The sequence below is a fragment of the Sinocyclocheilus anshuiensis genome, unplaced genomic scaffold (genome assembly GCF_001515605.1).
Source record: "Sinocyclocheilus anshuiensis isolate Anshui unplaced genomic scaffold, SAMN03320099.WGS_v1.1 scaffold1045, whole genome shotgun sequence".
Classification (NCBI taxonomy): Eukaryota; Metazoa; Chordata; class Actinopteri; order Cypriniformes; family Cyprinidae; genus Sinocyclocheilus; species Sinocyclocheilus anshuiensis.
The window spans coordinates 802,802-814,570 of NW_015555799.1; the positions used below are offsets into that span (position 1 = coordinate 802,802).

The window sequence follows — 11,769 nt, forward strand, 5'->3', positions numbered from 1 at the left end:
AGAGTCAATTCTAAATGTATGTATACAGATGTATTAAAGTCCCACTTAAGTCGCTCTAAAATCACTAATAACATTTAATGTAAATTTAAACTATAAATAATTTGAAATCAATTACAAATCATTTGAATGTAGGTTTTTGAAAACATTTAATTTAATTCACACTTAAGTGTATAGTTTTAATTTGCGTAATAAGAATTTATAAAAGTATACTAAAGTGCACTTCTTTTTCAAGGGATGGTATATAGTATATATACTATATGCTAGATTTTCTCTCCCAAAATGGGGAAGGAGAATGTTTTTAATTGCATCTGTCAATAAATAAACATAAACAGTAAGTACTCTATTATGCATTCCTTATTTGAAAAGGTAACCTGAATCACTCGTCTTGACTGGAGAAAATAATGTACATTTTCATTCTGCCCTACTCTTTTATCCAACACTACAAGCCAACGAGGAGTAGTACAACACTATGCGTGCTATGTTTTTAATTGCTGGTTTAATTATGTAATAATGAGTTTGAGTGGTTTCTCCCCACGGATAAATGATTTAAATGGGAATTTGTGCAAAGAAAAGCTTCTCCAGTTCATATAGCTTCTACATTAGCAACGGTGTATGGGGCTAAATGCATCTATAGTCGTTCCTATTGGTGCTGAATGCGTCATGCAGTGAAGGCAAATACAGACATAATGTAAAAATATACAGTAGCCACAAGCAACAATCATCAAGATCCAAACATTAATGGCTCATATGTGCCATACATCGTTCCAAATCTTATAAGTTTTTAGTGCAAAATCAACAGTCTGGAATCTCCACTGATGCTGTAAGTTCGGGTTTGCTCAAACAGCTTACAAAAATACATGATAGTTCCAAAAGAGACAAAAAAAATGTGGGTTCCTGGTGGTGCCCTTCTGTCAATTCCTTTAAGTTTCAGCTTTGCAACCATACTCCCCCCGGAACCCAAAGACTCGTGGTTTCCTGCACGCTGCCCGGCGGGTCATGGGAATAACGCCGCCAGATCACGGGTCGGCATCGTTTACGGTCGGAACTACGACGGTATCTGATCGTCTTCGAACCTCCGACTTTCATTCTTGATTAATGAAAACATTCTTGGCAAATGCTTTCGCTTTCGTCCGTCTTGCGCCGGTCCAAGAATTTCACCTCTAGCGGCGCAATACGAATGCCCCCGGCCGTCCCTCTTAATCATGGCCCCGGGTTCCAGAAACCCACAAAATAGAACCGGAGTCCTATTCCATTATTCCTAGCTGCGGTATTCGGCGGCGACGGGCGGCCTGCTTTGAACACTTCAAAAGATGAACAGTTGAGTTTTATTGTTGAAATGTATATGAATTCACTATATTTTACAATGATCATTTATTCACTATACAAACGTAACCTACAACTGCTGCAATTTAACTGGATGCTGCTGGCCATTATTATTATTATTATTATTTTTTTTTTTTTCTTGATCAAACTATTGAGGAGTTATCACAGGGTTTTAGTAATAGTGCCCCCTATGGGCAGATTTTGACACAACATGCATCCTCAGAATGACCTGTCATCTTTATGTATCAAGTTTTACAATGTTTGCACATTGTGTTGAGCAGATATAGGTCAATTAAATGGGTGATTCCAGACCATTTCACTGGCCTATACATTTGTAATGCTTTAATAGATTGAAATTCTGTTGTTAACAGCTTATCAGGAGGGTCTTGCGCTGATGCATGCCAAGTTTCATGCAAATTGTACCAACAGCTTAGGAGTTAAAAAACAAACAAAAAACTATTTATATTAAGTGTCATCAACTACTATGTACTAAAATTGTAATTAATAATTAATCACAGTGCACATACTGTAAAGATACTGTACATGTACTTTACATATATTTAAAAAAAAAAATACCTGAATGCAATTACAGCTGTTCAGCAATTACAGCAATTAATTTCTGCAGTTACATCTATAATTACACTGTTGACCCTACCTCTACCCCTTAAATTTAACCATCCCAGGACATCTGTCCCTAACCCATGACCATATCCCACCTCAATAGCAGCAAAAGTGTTTTGCAATACAACATGAACATGAAAAGTACATTGTGCCAATCAATTAATCTTTTTTGATGTAAGTACATAGTAGTTAAAGGCACCAAATATAAACATGTGTGTGGGTGCGTGTGAATATTGAGGGGGATTTGGAACCATCCCACCAATTTGACACGTCTGCGGATTACAGTCTCTGACGCCCAGACACTTTTAGCCCAGAAGAAGAATAATTGGCAAAACAGTACAAATACAATTGGGTTCCAGCACCTTAGGTGAACTGTATAAGTCAGTCTTTCTTTCAAACTTTTGTAAGTTTGAAACAGGGCTAGTTATCATCCCATCTCGGTACATGACTGTCATCTCATTTCACTGAAAACATCTGATATATCAACCAACATTATCATTGAGATCTCTAAAACTGACAGTCTCTGACACCCAGACACATTTAGGGCAGAAAAAGAAATATTGGCAAAACAGTACAAATACAATAGAGTTCCAGAATCTTCAGAGCTTGGTCCCCTAATAACAATAGTTCTGCCTTCAAACTTTCATAAGTTTAAAACTTTGAACCACTGCCTTCCTGTAGCTCAAAAAACACATAGGTCATGGGTTCGAATCTCAAGGAAGGCAATATTTGATCAAATGTGTATCTTGAATACAACATAAGTCGCTTTAGATAAAAGCATTTACCAAATGGAATGTAAATACTATTTGTGCACGACCCGGATGGCTATTACAGTATAAATTTAAAAAGTGATGTGTTACTTTACTCATTATTTGAAAAAAGTCATCTGATTATGCAATGTGCATTACATTTCAAACACTGACGATAAAACTAAAATGTGACCCTGGACCACAAAACCAGTCATAAGGGTCAATTTTTTTGAAATTGAGATTTATACATCATCTGAAATCTGAATACATAAGCTTTCATAAGCTTTCACTGATGTATGGTTTGTTAGGATAGGACAATATTTGGCAGAGATACAACTATTTGAAAATCTGGAATCTGAGGCTGCAAAAAAAAAAATCTACATTCTGAGAAAATCACCTTTAAAGTTGTCAAAATGAAGTTCTTAGCAATGCATATTACTAATCAAAAATTAAATTGTGATATATTTACAGTAGGAAATTTACAAAATATCTTCATGGAACATGATCTTTACTTAATATCCTAATGATTTTTGGCATAAAAGAAAAATCGATAATTTTGACCCATACAATGTTTTTTGGCTATTGCTAAAAACATACCCAAGCGACTTAAGACTGGTCTTGTGGGTCCAGGGTCACATAGGATATATAAACTTTATCAACCAACATCATCACTGAGATCTATACAACTTAAGTATATTGGCAAAACAGTAAACAATAGAGTTCCAGCTTCTTTGACCCCTAATAACACCAGTTCTGCACACCATGGCAGCATAAATAGTTTATATTATTGTAATTGCACACTTGTCATTCCAGTAGCTCAAACAGGTGCTAACAATACAATGGTCATGGGTTTGATTCCCAGTGAAAGTAAGAATTGATGAAACATGTATCTTGAATCTGATGTAAGCTAATAAGATCAGTTCTGCACACCAGACAGCATAAATAGTTTCTATTATTGTAACTGCACTACTGCTGTCTGCTAGTTAACTCTGATTTGTCTATTAGTTTAGTTTAGTTTAGTTTACTTATTTATAAAGCACATTTAAAAACAACAGAAGTTGCAACCAAAGTGCTGTACAACAAATATAAAACAAAGTAAAAACATACCCAATCAAGACAGGCAAAGGGACAAATAAAATATTACACCCTCAAACAGAATTAAAACATACAGAATAAAAATGGGTTTTCAAAGAGGATTTAAACAAAGAAATAGAAGGGGAAGATCTTATGTGGAGGGGGAGACTGTTCCAGAGCCTAGGAGCTGCCACAGCAAACGCCTTTAGTTTTAAAATGTGAACGAGGGACTGAGAGGATAAATTGGCTAGATGACCGAAGAGATCTAGAGGTGGAATGCGGAATGAGAAGATTACAAATATATTGGGGAGCACAACCATGTAGAGCTTTAAAAACAAAGAGCAAAATCTTAAAATCAACACGGAACTTGACCGGGAGCCAGTGTAGAGAGGCGAGTACTGGGGTAATGTGCTCATGTTTTCTAGTGCCAGTCAATAATCTGGCTGCCGCATTTTGCACCAATTGCAATCGGTCCAGAGATGATTTAGGCAAACCCAGATAAAGTGAGTTGCAGTAATCCAACCTTGAAGTTATAAACGCATGAATTACTGTTTGAAGGTCCTTCATGGAAAGCATCTTCTTGATTCTAGCAATTTATCTTAATTGAAAGAAATAGCTTTTCACAACAACACTGATCTGTTTATCAAAAGACAACATAGGATCAAAGACAACGCCAAGGTTTCTAACACAGTCGCGTACATGACCTGATGACAGGGGGCCAAGCTGCTTGACAATGCCAGAAGACACGGTTGTTGGACCAAAAACCATTATTTCAGTTTTATCATTATTTAACTGTAAAAAAAATAAATTCAATCCAGCATTTAATGCCCTGAAAACATGCAAATAGATTAGACATAGAACAGTGATTGTTTTTAACAGGAAAATAAAGTTGAGTGTCGTCGGCAAAGAGACGGTATGATAAATTATGTTTCTGAAAAATATAACCGAGTGGAAGCATATATAAGGAGAAAAGGAGAGGACCCAAAATAGAGCCCTGTGGAACACCATAGGAGATTTGAGCCCGAGATGAGAAACAATTCCCCAAATTTACAGAAAAAGATCTGTCCTTAAGGTAGGAAGCAAACCAGTTCATCACAGATCCCTGGAAACCAGCTACCTGATCAAGTCTTTGAAGAAGGATGTCATGATCTATTGCATCAAATGCTGCACTTAAATCAAACATGATTATGATACAGCAAGAACCAGAGTAAAGGGAAAGTAAAATATTTAGTAACCTTCAAGAGAGCAGATTCAGTACTATGAAATTATCTAAACCCAGACTGAAATGTGTCAAAAATATTAAAAGTAACAGTTTTTCCAAAACTTTTGAGATGAAAGATAATTTAGAAATGGGTCTATAGTTATTTAGGTCATGCCGATCAAGATTATGCTTTTTTAACAGTGGTTGGACTATAGCATGTTTAAAAGAAGCTGGTACAATTCCATTTGTTAAGGAGCTATTGATAATAGCAGTAACAACTTGACTTAAGGCTGGAAAAGCCTCTTTAAAAATCTGAGAAGGCAGAACATCAGAGTGACAAAATGAGGGCTTCATACTAAGAACAATATCATAAAGCTGTGAAGGTGACACGGGTCGGAAAAGAAATAGGGAGCTCTGATGAGATGCCATTTCTAGAGGAAAATAATTTTGAGATAGACCTGATACACTCGACTTTATGGATACAATGTTTTAAAAACTGTTCACACAAATCAGTGGAGAATTCTAATGAGGCACTAGGAGCAGGATTTAAAAAGACATTAATTGTATTAAAAAGTATATTCGGCCTATATGCATTTTTTGCAATTAAATCTGACATGTATTTCCTCTGAGCTAACTTAGCAGTACTCTGATACTGTTACGGGGCAAACAAGACGAGAGGCATGCGGATCCATGTGCAAAGCTTTATTCTGAAACATAGTCAAAACAGGCAAGGGTCGGACAATGGCAAACAGGTATATAGGGGGCAAGACTGAAGAGTAATCCGAAACACAAGCGATGGTCCAGGCGAGGAATAAACAGTATCCGAACAGGGCGAGACGAGAGGGGTAATCCAAGACAGGTGATATACTTCAGGGCAGGCAGAGATCATACAGAAACGAGAAATACAGGCTAGGATCAAAACACGAAATTACGAAGGCAACAAACAGGATAAACTAGACTTAGACTCAGATCTAGAAACTCAAACTAGGACCGGGAACTGGCTCCGTAAAGTAGCTACGCAAAACAGCATAGATACTAAACAATACTCGGCAGGTTGAAAGGGATCTGAGTGAGTGTTATATAGTGAATGTGTGATTGGTTACAGCTGTGTGCAATTAGTGCAATGGATGATGGGATATGTAGTCCGGGATGACATGCAACAGTTTGTGTAGTACGAGAGTCAATGTAATGGAAGGGTGACCTCTGGTGGTGATCGAACGGAAGTCCATGGACAGTATTCGTAACAGATACGTTTAAGACATTCTCTGAAAATGTATTATTGAATGGTATTTGAAGTTTATCTTTCTTCCAACTGCACTGATTATGGCACTTATCTGGAATAAAGTGTGAACTGTGTAGGACAGAATTGCTTTTACCATACTTTTGTAAGTTAAAAAAACTTGAACCATTGCCTTCCTGTAGCTCAATAAGTAGAAACTTGTGCTAACAACACAATGGTTATGGGTTAGATTCCCAGGGAAAGCAATTATTGAATCCAATGTAAGTTGCTTGAATCCAATGTAAGGTGCTTATACAAAAGCGTCTGCCAAATGCAATGTAAAAACTGTCTGTGCACATCCCTGATGGATGTAAATTTAATAATGTGTTACTTTACTTCATCTGATTATGCAAAGTGCATTATATTTCTAACACTGACGATAAAACGAAGATGTTATATGACCATTATCAACCAATATTATCACATCAGCAAATTCTAAACCAAAAGCAGAGAACACAGATGAGCTGGTATCTCCACCACTCTCTTTTCCACCTCCAGCCCGTCTCTAATCTGAAAACGAGCCCTGTTGTTTTGATGGTGGAAATGTTGGCTAAGCCTCTTGGCTTAGCAGTTTACAGTTGCTCAGCTCCCACAGGACTGGCATTGCCAGTCCATTAAGTGTGAAGTGGGATCAGGTTTTCCACCAGGCTGGGCCCAAACATCCATCTTGTCACACTTTAACAATGCACTTCACTGAAAGGCCCAGTGCTTTAGGATGTCCGCTTCTTCCCCAGAGATGTGAAACGATCAGAAAAGTGTCAAAACAGCGTTGACCAGCATCCATAAATGGCTGCACGAGGCCACAGTTCAGCATGCTCATCCCTGCCAGTGAGCAATTGTGGCGGCGTTGCGATGTGTGATTCCTATATTGATGGTGTGAAACTTAATTTGACCCGTGCCTGATAAAGTGCAGCTGTCTTAACGGATGGCATCAACAAGAAACACGATGCCTCAAAGATGTAGCAGAGTGATAATTGCCACACTTCACTTATTTAGGTTGACTGAAAGGTATCGTCTATTTTTAGTGCACGTAGACATTATAGGTAGCTGCTTGGTGTGAGTGCGCCGATGCACACTGCAAAACCTGCCTGAGTCCTTAACTAGTCATTCATCAGAAAATCATTGTGCCACAACAAGATCTAATTGTGTCTGAGCCACCGCTGGCCGAGAGCGGGTTTCTGGGCTTGATTCAGAGGGAATTGGAGCCACTCATTAAATTCAAGTCAGCTGTTATACGAGACAGCAGGAGAGCGTCCAACACAATGTGTGCTTTCCTCTCTTTTTTGCTTGTCATCTGTGCGGGTGTTTGCACATGCACGCTCGCAGAAACATGAAAAGTGGGGCTTTTGAAGTGGCCGCTCTGACCAGCAGGACACTACTTGTTTGTCACAAATTCTTCTCTGCAGGATGTCGGTTCGTTCTCTCCATCGTGAGCAAGGAGGGAATAGCCATATCCGATTAATCTGACCAATGCAATGACAAATGTGGGTTATTCTGCTTTATTCCTCATGCAATGTTCAACCCGGACCTCTCTCAATCAGGCACGTGCAAGAAAGACTCATTTAGGGATGCTGTCGGCCCGGAGCAGCGAGGGTCTTATCGGTGGGAAACACAAACGAGGCTTCTTTAGCTTGCCACTAATGGTCACTAATGGATTTAGCACTCGCCTGCCAGGCTGGGAGAAAGGTTCCGGTCCCCATATTTCCGTTTACACAAACAAGTCTGATAAAGTGGGCCTGAAATGCTCCCTGACCATGATGCATGCTGTAGGACTCATGAGCGGGAACATCTACTGCCATTACGACGTGGGGCGCCTTCATGAACTGCACAAATTCAGCACAAACCCAAACACTCAAGATGCGCCGCTGCCATTATAAAGCAACACAAAGCCTGTGCCATTCATTTACAGCATCTACGGCAGAAAGAAAGCCAGCTTCTTTGACAGCAAGCAGTTCCTTTGGCATTGCAAACAGGATTAAATCAATTTTAAGTGGTGCATTCTGGAAGAATATCTGCAGCGGACGCCATTCAGATGACAAATGTAGTGGCGGATCTGCTCGAGTCTAGACGACTCAAGCATCTGAAAAGCTTCCTTAAGTGTAAGCGAGTACGTGCCTTTCCTGAGTTATGGCATGTGTTCTGGATGTCGTATCCATCTGTTGGGAATTCTGCTCCCTCTTGAGCGTGAAGCCAGCGTGTCAGCCCTAATTGAGAAATTGTAATGGAAAAGCTATTCTTTCTCAAGTGCTGCACTATCAAAAAAATCAGAACAAGGAGAATGATGGAGGGCCATAAAGCAGAGAAACATCTGATTACCGTGGCCCGCTGCAGTATGGAGATGCATGACTTATTGGACACAATTTACACTGCCAACGCAAAACATTCCAAACAAGATGGGCACTTTCTGGTGAAAGCCATTCCTCAGCATTATTGATTAATTCCTTGTGAGAACTGAATTAGATTCGATCCAATTTGCTTCACCACACACTCACCCTGCAGGAGAACACACTTTTATTTGCATGAGGAGGTTCAGGTGGAGATACAAGTGTTGCTAAAACATATTCTGCAAATGAAGCACGGGAACAATAGCTGTGCTGTGAAGAAAAAATGGCCCGAAGTGGACTGACGCAGTGAATCTCAACCTTTTGGCGTACCGGACCCCAATCCAATTCAGAACCATCCTCAAGGACCCCCAGAACAAAATTGACTCATATCATTTGTGTCTTTGTGAGGACCAAATGCAGTCAAGTATAATTCAAGTTAGCTGACTTGTCCAGTATTTGGCCATATCATCAGCTATATTGGATTTTTCTTTCATGGGAACATGTCATGTCAAAATATACAAAATTTATACAAAAAAATCATACTTTATACAGACCCCCTGGCCTTATGTCAAGGACCACTAGGGGTCCACGGACCCCTGGTTGAGAAACACTGGACTGACGTACTGGGGACTCTTGCCGTATAGATGCCTGTGCAATTCTGCTTGCATTTCATAGATCAGTGTTTATGTCTTGAAGGAGACCTTCATTATTTGTACTATGGTTTATAGTTTGAAAATGCATCAGAAGCATGCACACCATGATTTATTGTGACATAAATATATCTTTAAAGGTTAATTGTTGTGCACGGAAGTCAGAAACCAACACACTGACAGACAACGCCAAGTTGGCTGTCGGATTTAACCTTTTTACATGAGAGAAATTATAGCATAAAGCAGACAGATTGACTGTTTTCAACAGCCTCACTATATCACCTTTGCTGCAAACATCTATAAATGACATAGAGAGCTCCATCTTCTTAAGTTTTTGGTACGTCTTTGGACAAATGTTAATGAAGCAGAGATGAATTTCGAGACTTTTGGTTGTAAAAAGCTTGATGCTGTTTATTTAGTCATTTGCTACAAGCAGTTATATAAATTCATAGCGGAGTTTATTCACTCATCAGAAGGGTATTAAATGGTCACAGATAACAACATACAGAACTAAAGTGTGATTATACTGTATGTACCCTAATCTTTCAACTGTTTGGGATCAGTCAAATGTTGGAAAGTTTTGTTTTTTTTCAGCATACACATTAAATTAATCAAAAGTAATCAGAATTATGATTTTTAAAATGTGAAAAGCTTATTAAGGCTGCATTTATTTGATCAAAAATACGGTAAAAAAGGGATTTTGTGAATTATTATTACAATTTGCAAAAAGTGTTTTCTATCATAATACATTTTAAGATGTAATTTCTTCCTGTGATCAAAGCTTTTTTTTTTTTGTGACCAAGGCTTAAGAAATTGTAAATAAGATTTATTTGTTTATTTAAAGAAATTAATACTTTTATTCATCAAGGACACATTTTACATTGATCAACAGTGACAGTAAAGTCATTTATAATGTTACAAAAGAGTTCTATTTCAAATAAATCCCATTCTTTTGAACTTTCTATTCATCGATCCTGAAAAATAAAATGCACCATGGTTTCCACAAAAACATGAAGCAGCTCAACTGTTTTCAACATTGATAACAGTAAGAAATGTTTCTTGAGCAGCAAATCCGCATATTAGAATGATTTCTGAAGGATAATGTGACACTGATGCTGAAAATTCAGCTTTGACCACAGCAATAAATTACATTTTACAATATATTCATATAGAAAACAGTGATTTTAAATTGTAAAAATATTTCACAATATTACTGTTTTTACTGTATTGCTGATCAAATAAATGCATCTATAGTGAGCATTATCATTCAGCTGAACATCTGCTTTTGTGTTTCACAGAGGAAAGTCGGTCAGGTTTGAAATGACAATGACAAAGCTGAACTACCCCTTTACCTTTAAACTATTTGAAAAGGTTATTTAGCATTAATTACAACACAGAACCTTTATCATAGCTGCTTGTGCCTGACGCAAAGAGGTTACAAATAATAAAGGAGTCAATAGATTGAGCTAATTAGGAAATGTCAGTGGTGAAGAGTTTGTGATGCTGCCATTAAGCGTCTCCGGCATTGTCTGGACGTGTCTAATGACCGGTGGCATTGAATGACAAGTTTCCATCAGCTCTGGCCGTTTGAATTAAAAGGGTCTGAGCTGATGGACAGCAGAACTTTCTCAAGTTAAAGTCTCCAGATCTTCCCCTGTTGAGCTCTTCAGATGCCCACCACACCTTCTGTGCCCAGTATGAGACATGTGACAGAGCAAATGCATCTGACTCAATACTGGCCAGCTGTTGTACATGCGTGCTGCCAGAGCAGGCGGTCCATTAAGCATCATCTGCAGCAGGAGCGGATCTATCTCCTTATCCCTCGACCTTTACCTCTGGAGGGGAAAGTCAATGACTTGCACTGCGCATAGCCGAGCTCCAAACAGGTCAAGGGGAACCGCCGTGCCGACGTCGATATCATCGTGATTTGTTTCCTTCAAGCAGGATCTCATGCATTTGCTCTAATATACTGAATGCAGAGACACCAACTCAACTCCAAGAAAATCTGTAATGGAGAAACATCTATTATTGTGTTCAGTAACAGGCATCAGTGAATATAGTCAAACACTGCATATTTTCAAAAGCTCATACTCAGTAAATGCACTAATATTTCATGCAATGTAAAACAATGTTTGTAGAAAACCATTGCATAATTCCATATTTTAGGCTACTGAGAAACTAAATACCATCACTTAATTTTATTTTTTGGAAATTGCAAAATGGCTTAGTGCGATTATCAAATCTCAAAGGCTGCGATTTAGTTGAATAAAATATGCACTCTATGTTTAAGAGTGAAGCGCAGCACTGTTCATTTACATAGAAATCACGCAAAATTTACACGCTCATAATCTGGTATTTTCAGTATCTTGGAGTGACTCATCTCCATGTAATTGTGCTTTGAGTTTGAGTGGCTTTAACATGCACTTGGGAATGCAACGTGTGCTGACCATTCTCCAAAACTTGTAATGAGAACTGCTTATAAACAAGTTTTTCTTAAAGGGGTCATATGATGCTTTTTTAAAGATCATTATTTTGTGTATTTGGTGTA

The 11,769-nt window shown here is 38.4% G+C and overlaps 1 long non-coding RNA gene across 4 annotated transcripts in view; it reads right to left on the reverse strand.

Annotated features, from left to right (window-relative positions):
• Positions 1 to 1,088: 1,088 nt before the first annotated feature.
• LOC107674906 (uncharacterized) overlaps positions 1,089 to 11,769 on the reverse strand; it is an 18,924-nt gene continuing 8,243 nt past the window's right edge. Inside the window, exons 2-4 of one of the 4 annotated variants that reach the window (XR_001632551.1) lie at positions 11,706 to 11,713; positions 7,776 to 7,779; positions 1,089 to 1,301 (exon numbers count right to left, since the gene is read on the reverse strand). This is a non-coding gene — a long non-coding RNA (uncharacterized LOC107674906). Of the gene's footprint in view, positions 1,302 to 1,978; positions 1,991 to 7,775; positions 7,780 to 8,605; positions 8,617 to 11,705; positions 11,714 to 11,769 lie in introns of those variants that run through there. The other 3 variants (XR_001632550.1, XR_001632552.1, XR_001632549.1) reach the window with 3 other exon arrangements.